Raw genomic sequence first — 16,151 nt, 5'->3', positions numbered from 1 at the left:
GTTGATTTGAGCCATTTTTACACCGAAGGTTGTTAAGCCTCAAATCACGGTGACCTTGACTCTGATACCACTTGAAAGGTCCTAATGGCTAGAGGGGGGGTGAATAGCCTAATAAAAATTTCTACAACAACACTTAACAAAATGGTTAGACAATTATGAGGCGAAGCAAGTGTTGCGCTAGCCTGCTCAAAATGCAAGCCACCTACCACAATTCTAGTTTAGATAGTATCTATTCACACAATAGCTATGACACTACCCTATGTTAGTGTGCTCTCAAAGGCTAACTAAAGATCCACACCAACCAACCAACCAAGCTCTCACAACTAGCTACACTAAAGAGCTTGACAACTAGTGTGCGGTAATGTAAAGAGAGTGATACAGAAGGTTATACCGCCGTATAGATGAAGGAACCAATCAATCACAAGGATGAATAACAATGAAGACCAATCACCTCGGAATCAAATGATGAACACAATGATTTTTACCGAGGTTCACTTGCTTACCGGCAAGCTACTCCTCGTTGTGGCGATTCACTCACTTGGAGGTTCACGTGCTAATTGGCATCACACGCCAAACCCTCAATAGGGTGCCGCACAACCAACACAAGATGAGGATCACACGAGCCACAAGTAATCCACTAGAGTACCTTTTGGCTCTCCACCGGGGAAAGGTCAAGAACCCCTCACAATCACCATGATTAGAGCCGGAGACAATCACCACTCTTCGCTCGACGATCCTCACTGCTCCAAGCCATCTAGGTGGCGGCAACCACCAAGAGTAACAAGCAAAATCTATAGAGAAACACGAACACCAAGTGCCTCTAGATGCAATCACTCAAGCAATGCACTTGGATTCTCTCCCAATCTCACAAAGATGATGAATCAATGATGGAGATGAGTGGGAGGGCTTTGGCTAAGCTCACAAAGTGTGAGCATTTCAATATGAGTTTCACCCCTCTTAATAGTACGACTATCAAACTTAAATGTGATCACACTCTCTAAGTGTCTTGATCACCAAAACAAAATAGCTCCTATGGTTTATACCTTTGCCTTGAGCTTTTTGTTTTTCTCTTTCTTCTTTCTAAGTCCAAGCACTTGATCATAACCATGGCATCATCATCGTCATGCTATGATCTTCATTTGCTTCACCACTTGGAATGTGCTACCTATCTCATGATCACTTGATAAGCTAGGTTAGCACTTAGGGTTTCATCAATTCACAAAAACCAAACTAGAGCTTTCACCCTTTCGGCTTGCTCATGTGCCCGACACGATTGACACGTTTTTGTGCCGACAATGTGGGATAAATTACCTCAGCTGGAATGCCTGGAGAGGATTCCTGTGGGAGATAGTTGCCTCGGTCACCTAAGGACTGGTTCGTAGTCCCACTCGCCTAGTGAGTTTTTACGTATAGCCATGTGTCTATATGGGTAGACTTGATCTCACACGCCGTTAGATAAAAGTATAGTTCCTACTAGGAAGTCGGTGTAGGCAACGGAATATCAGAAGCTGACACGGGGAATAGGTTTTCTTCCATGTCTGTTTGGTGTGGATGCTATGTGATCTTCCACGTTAAGCGTTAGGTTTTTAGGTTGTGTTTGAGCCACTATTTTCTTGGCCGTGTTCGAGCCATGCCTTTCTTTTGTGATGATTTGGTATCATCACATTTGGGGGGATTTGGTATCTTCTCTGTTTTGTGTTTCCAACCCCTAGGAAGCCATAGTAGTGATTATATAGAAATCTAGGTTAGTTTCCGAGTGGGTACGGGATCTCGTTAGGCCTGTCTAAGCCATGACGATGGTGTCGGACTATGTCTATTGTGTGGGGAAATTTGTACACCTCTGCAGAGTTAACTAAATCTATTCGAATAGCCACGTCCTTGGAATGGGCAAATGCTAGGATGGGATAATATGATTAGACTTCCACAACTATCTGGTAAGATGTATTTTACTAAATTGGTAACCATAATGAGGAACGGAAGCTCATGAGAATGGTAATACTATGCCAGGGCCCAAACTTTAGTCCTAATTACTATACCATACCACTTTTACCCTTACCAATCGTAGGGCTCGTGGTAGACCTTGTCTATTTAACTCTCCTAGTTGGTAGGCAGGCTAGGCCCCAAGGTACTATCACATTTCTCCTAGTTATTTGCTTACCCTTAGTTACTAGAAAGATATATTGCTTGCTCCCCCACCTAGCTATCTCTGGTAAGTTTGTATTTTGTAGTAAGTTTTGGTAGTTCACACCCATCCTTTTCACTATCGTTCACCTACCTAGGACAAACTTAAAGCTTTCCTCTAGCAAATCCTAGTCCAATTATGAATTCTAGCCTTCCGCCTTCTTGTGGGAAAAAATATAAATTCGACACTCGGTACTCACCGAGCGAAGTGCTATGCGATAGTTTTGTGCACTTGCGGAATCCTCCAATAGTCGTTAAGAAATATGAACAAGCATTTCTGGCGCCATTGCCGGGGAAGGCAACTGACCTCAGATTTATATTGCTAGATTCGCTAGCTAGGTTTTTAGTTATCCTAAGTAGTTTATCCTATTTTCCTCATATCCTATCACTACCCTACACGATCATGGGCGACAAGTCCATTTGTGATTTTTCAGCACCCTCGGCTGCTAATGTAGCCAGTGGACCCAATGTTATCAATGGGGATGCTAACTTTAAGCTTAAGCCAGTGTTAATTACGATGGTTCAAGCTAGTCCGTTCTGTGGGAAAGCCCACGAGGATGCAAATGCTCACCTCCAACATTTCTTGGAGATTTGTAGCACATTCACCATTAAGGGAGTGAGCCAAGAGGCTATATGTCTTCGCCTTTTCCCCTTCTCTTTGTTAGGAAAGTCTAAGCAATGGTTTTACTCTAACCGTAATGCTGTAGATACCTAGGACAAGTGTTCCAATGCTTTCCTAGTTAAGTTTTCCCCATGGGGAAGACTAATGCTCTACGCAATAAAATCTATAGATTTCAACAACTAGCAGATGAATCGATTCCCGAAGCTTGGGAACGAATGCAAGAGTATGTCTCTACATGCCCACACCATGGCATGGAAGACTGGCTTTTGATCCAGAACTTCTACCTTGGATTAGTGTTGTTAGATAGGAGCCATTTAGATGCTGCTGCTAGTGGTGCATTCTTTTTGCTAAGTGTTGCAGATGCAAATACATTGATCGAGAAGATGGTCTCCAACTAAGGATGGAGCAATGATCAACTCCAACCCCGTAAATGAGGTATGCATTCAATTAAAGAAATTGACAAGCTTGTAGCTAAGATGGATCTACTCGCAAAGTGAGTGGAACATTATGAGAAGGTGAGTGCCCAAGAGACACTCAAAGCCATGGATTCCCATATGACTTGCGAAGTTTGTGGAGATGTTGGACATTCGGGCAATTCATGCCCTGACACTCAAGAGGACCTCAACTTCGTCAACACCGACAACGGGTTCCGTCCACAACATCAAGGCTAGAATCAGCGCTCCAACAACTAGTGAGGTAACAATTATTACTGTTCTTCTCATTTGAATAATCAAGGTAATAATAGTTATGGTTTCTTGAAAGATCTTGTTTATAGCAGTGGTAGAATGACTGATAGTATAAATAAGAACTACATGCTCATGACAAGATGTTGGAAAATATAAATGCTAAATTGGATGAATTTTCTTCTGTCTTATAGAATCAACTTAGTTTCAATAAGATGATAGAAACCCAATTAGCTCAAATTGTTGCTGCTTTCCCATCCTTTGAAAAAGATAGAATTCCTAGCAAACCTAAGGGAACAATGGAGATAGCCAACCTTGTTACAACAAAGTATGGCTATGCTTTAAATTGTTGGGGTTCCTATTTATTAGATTCCCCATTTACCATTAAGAAAGGTGATCCCAGCACTCCCACGATTACCTGCTCCATTGGAACTCATACCTTCCATAATGCTTTGTGTGATCTAGGCTCTAGTGTTAACATAATGTCAAAAACAACATATGATAAATTGTTTACACTACCTTAGCGCCAACTTCAGTTTACCTACAACTAGCCGATCAATCCATCTATTATCTCGAGGGAGTAGCCACTGATTTACTAGTTAAAGTTAGGAATGCTTATGTTTCTATGGATTTTATGATCTTAGACATGGGTAACGCTGAGGATACACCTTTAATCCTTGGTCGCCCTTTCCTTAATACTGCAAATGCTTGAATATATGTGGCTTCTGGGCAAATCCAATTCCACTTTGCTGGAAGAAAATAAATATTTGCTTTTGCCTCTGGACAACCCCTCTTTGATGAGAAACAGGTAAGGAAGAAGCATCCGAAGAGAATCAAGATGAAGAAACCAAAGCCGATTAAAGAACTAGAGAAACCTATCAAGAAGAAGAAGAAGAATAGAAAGAGATGGCGTAAAAAGAAAGATCCGACCTCAAACTCGTCATCCCCTAATCCTGATCCTGACAAGGCCTTCGAGGTGGAACCAGAGGAAACACCTCCGACCAAGGACGAATGACCTTGAGCCCAACAAAAAGGTAAGTTTTCTATTCCTTGCATTTATTTACCACATTTTTGTTAGTTGCATTTCATTTCCAATAAAGTTGCTTTACGTTGCATGATAGGATAGTTGCATTTAGCTACTCTATGTTAATAAATAAAGTCTGTAGTAGCTAATGCCTGATAGGATAGATATGCATTTAACGCAACACATATGAAAAAATAGTAATAATGAATAAAAATTTAGTAGTATCCATGCTGAATAAGTTATCTAGTAGTTATAGGTTTAGCTAGTTAGTTATGCATTTTTGTAGTATTAGTTAGTCAATAAAGAAATGAATCAAAAGAGCCGCCAGAAGACATTCCAACCTATGCAAAAGGCAAGCTTGGGGGAGACGTCTCTCCCCGCTTAGGTATGAAGATCTTAAACCCTCCCTTTACATTCATGTTTGCTTTATATTTTAATATTCATGATCATAGAATGTAGAGAGGAGTGCCTTTAAATTTGTTTCAAGAAAAACTCTGCTCTAATAAAATGATGATAAAATTATTTGGAGATGATGAATAGTTGCTATGTGATTCTTTGAAAAAGCTTGTTATACAACCTTATACTTTTTAAGTTTTGAGCATGATAAACTTAGAGTTCATCTTAAGTTGAATGCTTTCATGAGTTGCAAATGCTCGAACCAAGAATAGGCTATTGTGAGATATGTTGTAGCCATGATTAGAGTAAATCTTTGAACCTATCTGAGAAATAGTAAAGACAACCTAGAGTTTTGTTTTGCAAAATGATAAACTTTCTTGCTAGAAGTTCCTCAATGGTGATAAATTCCTACCAGAGCCAAATAAATATCACTCATACATGATAAAGCCTCCATAAAAGTTGCTTGTTTGTTTTAAGCTTTTTCAAGCCTTGTTGATTTGAGTAGAGAAACTTTTCCTACTTTTTGATCAAGATCACATACACCCACATATTTATGCTATTCCTACACTAGGGATACGCATTCACATATGCATTTGCTATTGCTCTATGAGAATCAAAGTTACCTCTCTATGTTGTCTTACATCAAAAGAGAGGCATGGGCTACAGAAAAAATGAGAGAGAATAAAAGAGCAAAAATCTCTAGTATTCAAAACAAAGAGAGAGAGAGAGAGTGAGAAAAAAAGAAAAGTAGCCATGCCCTCTTAAAAGAAGCTAGAGAAGGAAAACTTCTCAAAGGAGTACCACTTCCACCAAATATACCACACACATGCACCTTGTTGATGGTAGTTAATGTTCATCATAAACCATCAATATAACTTATATAAATGCATAAAAAGGATCACCAACATAGGTCTCGGGGTTTAAACTAATAAACTCCACAAGTTTTGGTGAATCTATGGTTATAGGAGGATTTACTCAGAAAACCGTCAAGGAGGGCCTATTCGTCAAAGCAAATCACATTTATCCATAGTGAAACCAATGTGGGAAGACTCTAGAAGACTCTAGAGCACAAACCACCAAAGCAGAGGGCTGGTGGCTGCTATGTGGGGTCACCGGGCCCCACCTATAGGATGCCTGGCTCCTGGGGCCCACTGTCAGCCTCCACGTCACAATGACGGTTCTCCATCGCCTCCTAGGATGCATCTATGCCATCCTTTAAGTTGGTTTGATCCAAGGGCTCACAATGGACGCTCTGACCTATATATACTAGCCCCTAACCCCTCCCTTAGGCCATCCCTAAAACCCTAATTCATACCTCTCATTCAAAGATGAAGATACACTAGGAGGATTAGGTCTAGACTCTCTAATGTAGTATATTAGTAGCTTGGGAGTGAGGGTTGAGTTGGGCTCTTGCTCAAGTTCCGGATCTAGTCTTGGAGGCTTGGCAAAGCCGTATATCTTCACTTCTATATCTTGTAAGACTTATTATCAATTCATCATATTCATGTCTACATGACTATGCTTACTTTTAATATGTATCTTGCTTAGTTGAGGTTATCATTACTTTTGTGTGCGGGTTCATTGAGCGCTTAGCCTGCTAGTTTACCATGGTTGGGTTAAGTAGCTGAGCTGCATGTAAGCATGGTGCTTATATGATGCTCTGCCTATGAGTACACCCTATTCTCTGGTTGTATGGTAGCAGCAGGAGGTGACAACCCCATCTATCCTTTGTAGTCCATACCGAATTGAGCAGATTCTTAAATTGTAGGACCATAGTCACGTCAGTAGAGTTATCTATTGTGGGTGCTCTACCATCTAAGCGGCGTCCCAAAGTGCACAAGAGTAGAGTTAGTCTTAGCTATAGTCAGATATATATACTTTGACCATGTAATAAGAATGTAATAGGAATCTACCTCACCGTTGCTCTCCCGAGTTGACTAGTTTACGTTATCTTATAGATCTATCCCCTAAGTATCATTATCCTTAATTCCTATCATTACTTTCACACCTGCCCTAGCCATGCTGGTGTGTTGACTGATAGATACTCCTTTGATATTCAATAAGTCTTTACTCCATTATTTCCCTATGGTAAAATATAAATAACGATACCTGGAATACTCCCGGTAAAATGCTACAATGGTATTCTATGCGCTTGCGGAATCCTTCATATTTTGTTTGCACTTATAAATACCAACAAGCATTTTTAGCGCCGTTGCTGGGGACACAATTGGCGTAAAGGTTTAGATCATTAGCATACCGCTAGCTTTAGTAGGATTACCCCTATTTTGTTGAATTGTGGAATAAGACAGGACAACAGATGCCGTTTCAACCTTCCGGCAAGCTTCCATAAGAAAGACATTAAAGAACCCAGGGTGCCTGAACATTCAAAGATCCATCAACACTAGAACCCTATAATCTCATAGGTTTGTATAGACATATGTATATTCTCTAACCATGTGTAGATTGGAGAAGAAGGTCAATGTCACAAGAATTCAAATCACATCTCAAGTGACAGAAACAAATGCTACTCACAAATTCTATCTTGTGAGTCATGGTGAGTTTGATAAAGAAAGGTGAGATAGTCTTACTCATGGACTTTAAATTTGATGAGTAGTTATCCTTTAACTTATTGCTTTCCTTTGCATGTTTACTTTGAATAATCCATGCATCCACTCCATCTAGTTTGAATTCTCTCATATCAAATCCACAACATATTTAGTTCTTTGCATACATCCATGCCACTTGCATCAATTATCTAAAAAATAAATAAATAAAAATACTTCTCACCATGATCATGCCCGTTCATCCCTATTTGAATAAATCTCTATAGAACTTTCATGCTACCTTTGCCTACCATAGTAAGTTTTGGTTTAGAAGTACTGCACATACTTCCATATGCTTTTAAATTAAGCGTGGTGCTTAGGTTAAATAGTCTTCCTTAATCAAATTTAAACATGGAGTCTAGTTTGGTTATTGAACTAAAAATTGCTTGTGTAGACACTAGATATTTTATTGGAATAACCCCTGCAGGAAACTCTCATATCCAATCTGGGTAAAAGAAATGAATTCACATCAGAAATGAATCAAGGCATGCAATGAACTCCAACAACTTTGCGTAAAAGAAAGCCTAGTACATTCTTCATGGAAGGAAGAACTATGAGTATCAAGGTTTATCCACTTATCTCTTGTTGCAAGTTACCTTTGCCTTGAACCATGCTAGAATGCAGAAAACACATAAAACTTGCTATCGAACATGATCTATGCTAAGGTAATTCTAAAAACCATCCTTTCATTAGCATAGATAAAAATCATACAGATTATGGATAACAACCCATATTTCAAACTTGTTGTATTCCCTCGGGTATGTGTCCATTAACATTTTGTAGGAAAGAATGAATATAAGCTATGTCTGTCCATGGTTTGGTATGAACATGCAAGCTCAAACCAAACCACCACTTCAGCTATGGAACAAAGAAAAAAAGACAAGTGGCATAAAAATCACTCACTCAGAAGAAGTGAACAAACAAATTGATAGGTTATGAGCAACATCAAAGACAACCTAGCATTGAGCCTTCCCAAGACTCAAGCTAGGGTCATGATGAAAAGAGGGATGCAACCCACCTTGTATTCACCAAGAATACGCCTACTTCCATCATCTTTGAAAACACCATCTCACATGTCATCAACAAGAACCAGGACAACGAGATGCCACTACATCATGACGTGCAATCTCGTGTCAACAAAATGTCATCAATCAGTGGTGGTCTGTCGATGGTGTCTCATGGAATCATGAACAACCATGGGCACAAGAAGACATCCCTATGTCATCGGAGATGAAGCTTTCATGCAAATACCAATGAGGTTCCTTCTTTGACCATCAAGACGGCCAGTGTATCATTAACAAACAAAGAACAACCTTTCGCCATGCCGTTAGACAATCAAGGAGGAACTTGAGTTGCATCTCCAATGAACCCCAATTCATCAACCAAGAATCAACAAAAATCAAGAAAGGTTGATGGAAGAAGAGCATGTAATTGTCTGGATGGTGCAAAGACAGAGCTTAATGTAAGGAAAGGTCCTGCTTAACGGATTACGAGCTCTCATCAACAAGTAAATTGGATAAGCCTTCTTCAGATATGCTTGTCACTAATCATTTCAATAAAAAGAAGGAAAACACAAGGTATATCCAACCAAGCATTATGCAACATAGAATCATATTCATAGGAGAATTTTATCATCAAAACTTGATTCTGCATTTCACAAAATTTGAGTGTGGGAGATAGAGTTCTTCAAAACATCTCATGTCATGTTGCTAGTTTGTCTTGGTCATCCCTACCTTTATGATGAGCTCAACTTGCTAAATCACTAACAAGTAAAAATTTAAATAATCATGCTCCTTTGGGTCATGGAGGAAGTGGGGCGTTCTGAAGAAGGACAAGAAGAAAATCTGGGACCACATCACCGCCATCCACATCCTGAAGGAGAGCGGCCTGAAGGGGTCAGGCATCATCGGGGCCTACCATGCAAGGAGGGTGGTGTCGTTGATGATGCATGTGCTCCCGCTGTACGCGATGGAGCCCGAGGCGTCATTCAACAGAACGACGTTTGCCGAGAGAGCGCTCCCCCACTCCGTGGTTACGCAACACATTAAGGAGGCAATGGAGCCTTCGTGGGATGATGCGGGCGCCCCTCTCAATTTTGTCTACCCAGTGCTAGGACATCCTCTGATGTGGCCAGAACCAGGCCATGTCGTCTTCGTAAGTTTCCCCTCCTCATACCTCCTCTTCAATTGATTTCCTAACCTCTTGATACTAACTTTGAGAGGGACTGGACCAGTCGAGGGACCTCATCTTCATGGATCACCTGATGCCGTTGCCGAGGGATTCATCTATGAGGGCGGCGAATCATGCTGTAGGCGAGTGGCTAAGGAAGGCGAAGGAGGACAAGAGGAAGAAGAAGCAGTGGAAGCTACAACGTGGGAGCGAGGGGAGGACACTGACAGCGACAATGATGATGATGGAGACAACGACGAGGTAGTTGACGACATCGAGTGGGGTGACCTGGAGAACGAGGATGTGCTGATAGGTATCGGTTCATCCTTGTAGGAGTCAGGAACCTTCCCATTCCACAGAGGGGAGGGCATGTTCGAGGAGCCAGCAAAGACGGGCCATACCGTTGGCACGCCCTAGGAGCTAACAGGGGTAGGCAGCTCTACCGCTGTGCCCGAGGTGCTAATGGAGATGGGTGGCTCTACCATCACACCCCAATATCTAAGGGTAGCGAGCCCCTCTACCCAGGAGTAGGGGGCAGGCTCAAAATGGCCTCACCCCAATGAGGTAGAGCAGAGGTCGAGGGGTTCGCCCTTCGAACATATCTACCGCCTGATGGCACCGAGGTGAGTCATAGCTCCTCTGTTTTGGTCAGATTTCATCATGACTTATGCTTTATGTCTCTTGCAGCGTCGGGAGGCAGTGTAATCCTTTGACGTTGGCACCAAAGAAGAGCGTCGCCCTTCAAGCGAGGTGGTAGCCGTCGGCTGGCATCGCACCCATTTCAGGCAGGAGTGGCGCTAGTGTGACTACATCGCCAGCCGATCAGGCACCACCCACGGTGATGCCCATGCCCTCGGTGGGATAGGTGGACGTGGGGGCTCAAGGGATGCTTTTGGAGGTCGTGGAACAGCCAGTGATGGCGGCAATACCGCTGCTGACAACAGGGTAGACAGGGCTACCGACCGCACTCTGCGCCAACCGTGGTGGGCGTGATGTAGCCTATTAGGACCCCACCGACATTGGCGGAGGTGGCGGTGGCTATGATAGGCGGGTCACAGCTGGGTGCTATCATGGTGGCGCCTAAGGAACCAGTGCGACCCATGCCATCGACGCCCCAGGTGATGGTGTTTTGCGTGGTCTACACAGAGTGGGACACGTCTGAGGGGTCCCTAGCAGTTGTGGTGCTAGGAGAGGAGTTAGTGTCCATACCACTAACCACTTCCATCACCAGAGGGAGTGTCCCAGTGGGGACGTCGCAGCGAGAAGGGTCGGCGGTGAATAGAGCTGGCGGGGAGCTATCCCTAGCCCTGATGTCGGTGGGCAGTGACTCACCTATGTGGGGCGAGCCCCTACTTTCGTGGGCAAGTGTATAGGATCTAACGTCGATGCTCTTCACACTCGATGCCGCTGCAGAGAGCATGGAGCGGGAGAGCCTCGATGTGGGGATCGCTTCCATGCTCGAAGCCCTAGACCATGCCTGAGGTGCCTTGCATGACGTTGTTGTTCCCTCTGGCGGGGTATTCGCTTAACCCTGCTTCTCACCATTTTCTTTCTCTATATATCTTTTGTATTCTGACCATCGTCTCCTTTTAGTTCCTTATCGCTCGTAGCCGAGGAAAGTCCTAGTTCCTTCGTGAGCAGAAGGAAACTTGGGACCACCTCATCGAGGAGGCATGGCTGCACAAGGAGGTGACCGCTTAGCTTGTTGTCACTTAGCAGAGGGTGGCCGAGCTGACTCCCCTCACCGAGGAGGCGAAGAGTCTTCGGTCATAGGTGGCCAAGGCCCATCGGCATGCTAACGAGGTTGAGAGGGCATTCGAGGCCCTGTCGGCAAGATCATAGAGGGACGTGAGGAGGCAGCCAAGGTCAACAAGGAGCGGGATGAGCTGCTCCAGAAGGATGCCGAGACCCACCAGTGGATCCTCGACCTTCTGGCCAAGGTTGAGAAGGAAAGGGAGCTGAAGCTGGGGGGATGAGGAGAAGCTCATGGCCCTAGAGAAGAGGGCAAGTCTAGATGCCACGGCAGTCACCTAGCTATGCAAGGAGCGGTTTGAGCTACTCCAAACCATGGAGAGGCTCTGCTCAGAGCATGGCGTGGCTCATGAGGAGCATGACTAGGCCCTCCAAGAATGTTACCAGGCCTGCCAAGAGTGCGATGACATGCAATAGAAGGTCAGCTCCCTCCAGGCCAAGATTAGAAATGCGACGACCCAGAAGCTAGAGGCCGAGAGCATCTTCACCAGGCTGGCCATGGACCTCACCGAGGCAAGGAGGAATCTTCAGGCCAAGAGTGATGAGCTCAATATCCTAAGCGCTGCCCTTAGAGTGGTTTGTGATGACCTTGAGTTGGTGCGGTCGAAGGGGACCAGCTCACTCGCGGTCTATGCTGTTGAGATCATAGCTCGGGTGTGCCAGCTTGAGAGGAATGCGCTTCACGCTAGGGTCAACCAATCCTTCATGATTGCTTGTTCTCATTATGGGGACAACATCGACCTAGAGATGATGAACCATGGCTTTGCGCCTAGCTATGAAGTTCACGAGATGGAGGAGATGGAAGCGGCGGTGGCTCCCCTTTCGCAGTACTTGGCGGATAGGATCAAAAGCATAGTTCTCCCCCAGAGGGGTTAGTTAGTTCAATAGGTTGATCATTCTTGTAATCAGAGGACAGGTGCTGACCTTTGTGTAGCGCTTAAACAAACTTGTCATTTTGTTCCATTTGACCAAGTCTGTTCTTTTGTTTTGGTGCGTTCCAACCCTTCGTTTGTTTGTGAAGACCATAGAGCTCGAGGTGTAGGAGGGAAACTCTGATCACACTAGTAAGCAAGAGTGCCGTAGCCATTGGGGCATAGGTTTCTCATAGTCCGACCAGCCTTGCTTCGTCATTCATTTCCGCAGACCTTGCTACTAGGTTTAACATGAGGAAGGGTGTTGGGCACGATGACTGTTTTAGAAAGGGTGTATGTATACCCTTATCATCCCCCAAGTGAGACCCGACCCCTTGCCGTTGCTGGGGTCAGGTGTCACTAAAGATCGAGGAGAGGATAGCGAAACTAGTAGGAGAAAGCGTCTCTTGTTTTCGTGCGTACCCCCTCCTTAGGATCTGAGCCATCATTCTCTGATCGCGCATTCGGTCTCCTTGTGAGTCCAACTTTCCTTGAGCCCCCGCACATAGTAGGGGTCTAGTCGAGGGTTGGCTTGTCTTTGTGATCATCGCCCTGTCTGTGGTTTTCACAACCGAAGGGGTTGAGCTAATGTCACTTGCCTCGATGGCTCGAGTGATGCACTCGGTGAGCTCGTTATCGGGCATGTTTGAGTGGAATCTAGGTTTGTCATTCATGACGGCATCAGCATAGCCCTCATGTGGCATTCCACTACTCCTTAACTCACCTCCCGGTAGATGCTCATGTTGCTCCAGAGAGCGACTCAGGTGGCCCGATGGCCTCCCCTCAATGGGGATTCTGTGGGCTTAGCTCGAGGTTAGGATCGAATGAGAAGGTTGAGATGACCCTGTCCGCCTCTAAGCAGGTTGGGCGAAGGCTACTGGGGCTCATCTGCATTTTCTCTCATGGCTCTATTCGATACAAGGCGGCCTCAGGCCCTTTGTGGGACGACCTTCGAACCTCGGTCAATTGGACTCTCGATTTAGGGTTAGGCGGCTCAAGCGCCCGAGCCCCATGGGGCTTGGTAGGGGTTGGCCGTGTTTCATGCATCACCCCATCCTTAGTTTTCTCAACTAGAGGGGCTGAGCTAATGACACTTGCCTCGATGGCTCAAGTGTCGTGCTCGGTGAGCTCGCTAACAGGCATGTTCGAGTGGAATTCGGGTCCATCGTTCGCTGACGGGGTCAGCATAGCCCTCATGTGGCATTCTACTACTCCTTAACACACCTCCCGGTAGATGCCCATGTTGCTCTAGAGAACAACTCAGGTGGCCCGCTGGCCTCTCCTTAATGGAGATTCTGTGGGCTTGGCTCGAGGTTTGGATCGAATGAGAAAGGTCTAGATGTCCCTGTCCGCTTCTAAGTGGGGTCAGGCAAGGCCACTAGGGCTCATCTAAGTTTTTTGTCCCCTGGCTCTATTTGAAGCGAGGCGGCCTCGAGCCTTTCATGGGCTAACCTTCGAACCTCGATCGGTCGCCGTTCATGTCGAATGAGATGACTATAGCTTCATGACGTGACGCAAAGCATTATGATGCAATAATTGCATATGCAATGCTTGGATGTATGAGATGAATGTATGGATGAATGTATGAATGAATGCATGAATGAATGTATGAATGCATGCATGAGAATGGATGAATGAATGTTCATGTACTAGAAAAGCAAAGTGGGGGTTGGTAAAGTTACCTCAATGGCTCGAGTGATGGGTTCGGGGAGCTCTTACCGGATATGTCTATGTGGGATCTGGATCTATCGTTCATGATGGAGCTAGCATAACCTACATGGGGCATCCCACTGCTCCCTACCCATGTCTTGGCCATGACCCGAGCCGTTCGACTGGCTCTAGGTGACCTGTTGGCCTCTCCTCGATGGGGATTCCACAGGTGGGCCTCTCCAAATCCTTCCTAGGAAGGTGGTGGCTAAAGCTCGAGATGTAAAGACAAACTCTGATCATGCTGGTGAGCAAAAAATGTCGTAGCCGCTGGGGCATAGGTTTCTTATGGTCCGACCAGTTTTACTCAGAGTCTGTGTCCGCACACCTTGCCTTTAGTTTTTTAATGTAATAAAGGGTCGGGCATAGAGAATGTCTACCGAATTGACACTCTTGCTAGCCCCCGAGCGAGGGCTGACCCCTTGTCGTTGCTAGAGTCGGAGGCTCGATAACGAAATTGATAAGAGAAGACGTGTGCAAATTAAGGGCGACCTACTGGCATAGGACCTACCTTGATGGCACAAGTGATGGGTTCGAGGAGTTCTTACCAAACATGTTCGTGTGGGGTCTAGGTTCGTCATTTGTGACAGGGTCAACATAACCCGCATGGGGCATCCTGCTACTCCCTACCCGTCTCTCAGCAATGGCCAAGCCATTTGATCGACTTGTGTTACCCGCTGGGACAGTACTTACCTACGAGGATAGGGGATGAGAACATCCTGCCCAAAAACTTAGTTAGGTAGATAAGCCAGGCGATGAACTCATAATAAATGGACGAGCTCTTAGATTTTGTTATGGCCAAATAGTTTTTAGCCCTTCTCTCCCTTTCGTATAAAAAGGTTGGTGCGCTCCGACCCTTTCCATCGTTAAGGCCATAAAGCTTGGGGTGCGGGTGAACAAATTCTGATCACACTAGTGAGCAAAGACATCGTAGCCATCGAGGCATAGGTTTCTTATAGTCTGACTAGTTTTACTTAGAGTTTATTTCTGTATCCCTAGCTTCTAAGTCTCATCGTGAGAGGGGGTTGGGCGCGAAGAATGTTTGCCAGGTGGATAGACTCTTAAACACGTACCTACTCTTTCCGTGGCTAAGGACAAAAAGCCTGGGGTGCGGAAAAAAACTCTGATCACGCTGGTGAGCAAAGGCATCGTAGTCGCCGAGGCATAAGTTTCTCACAGTCTGACCAGTTTTACTCAGCGTTTGTTTCTGCAACTTCAATTCTAGGTCTTAGTCATGAGAAAAGGTCAGACATAGAGATTGTCTACCAGATAGATATGCCCTTGTTAGCCCCTAAGTGAGACCCAACCTATTGCCATTGCAGGGGTCAGGCGTCACCTAAAGATCGGGGAGTTGATAATGAAACTAATAAGAGAAAGTGTGCATATATTAAGGGTAAAAGTGACATAGCTGCTTGATGTTCTGGGCATTGACAAAAACTTTGCCATCAATGGCCTTGAGCATGTAGGCACTTGGTCGGAGCACCCCCGTGACTATGTATGGTCCCTCCCATGGTGGAGAGAGCTAGTGGTGGTTCTAGTTGCTCTAGATGAAGCAGAGCACTAGGTCCCTGATGTTGAAGGCCCAACCCCGCACTCGACGGCCATGGTACCAGCGCAATGCTTGCTGGTACTTGGCCGAGTGGAGGAGGGCAACGACACATGCTTCATCTAGTTGGTCTCCTTGTTGAAACCCCTGGACAAGAACCACTTTAAGAGGCCACAGTCCTTGTATAGGTGCTCGATGGGGAAAGCATGGTTCAGGCATGGCCCTTTGAGCAGCCTCTCAAAGTGGTTCGGGGTACCCTCGGTGGGCTTCTAGCCTCCCTTACCATCGACAGTGGCCACTAGCAAGCCCTCATGCCGTTGTTTGTTCTTCTTCTTGTTGGGATAGTTGGAGGTGCCTTCGTCAGTGTCCTCGTCCTGCTTTGCCTTGCCCTTGACGATGCATCGGCCAAAGGCCTGAGGTCATGGCAAGTCGGGGCTCGGCCTTCGGTCCTCGCCGCTATCGTAGCGTCCGCCATGACATGGGTGGTATCCATGGCTAGCCACCTCCCACGCAACGCCGCAGGTACACCTGTGGGCATCAAGGGTGTCACGTGCATT

The 16,151-nt window shown here is 45.2% G+C and overlaps 1 non-coding gene across 1 annotated transcript; it reads right to left on the bottom strand.

The window, feature by feature from the left end:
* Positions 1 to 2,947: 2,947 nt before the first annotated feature.
* LOC136519213 (small nucleolar RNA R71) lies at positions 2,948 to 3,056 on the bottom strand. Its single transcript, XR_010774772.1, has one exon. It is a non-coding gene; the product is annotated as a small nucleolar RNA R71 (small nucleolar RNA).
* Positions 3,057 to 16,151: the final 13,095 nt, after the last annotated feature.

The sequence above is a fragment of the Miscanthus floridulus genome, chromosome 17, assembly GCF_019320115.1.
Source record: "Miscanthus floridulus cultivar M001 chromosome 17, ASM1932011v1, whole genome shotgun sequence".
Classification (NCBI taxonomy): Eukaryota; Viridiplantae; Streptophyta; class Magnoliopsida; order Poales; family Poaceae; genus Miscanthus; species Miscanthus floridulus.
This window is presented reverse-complemented; position numbering and strand designations above follow the sequence as displayed.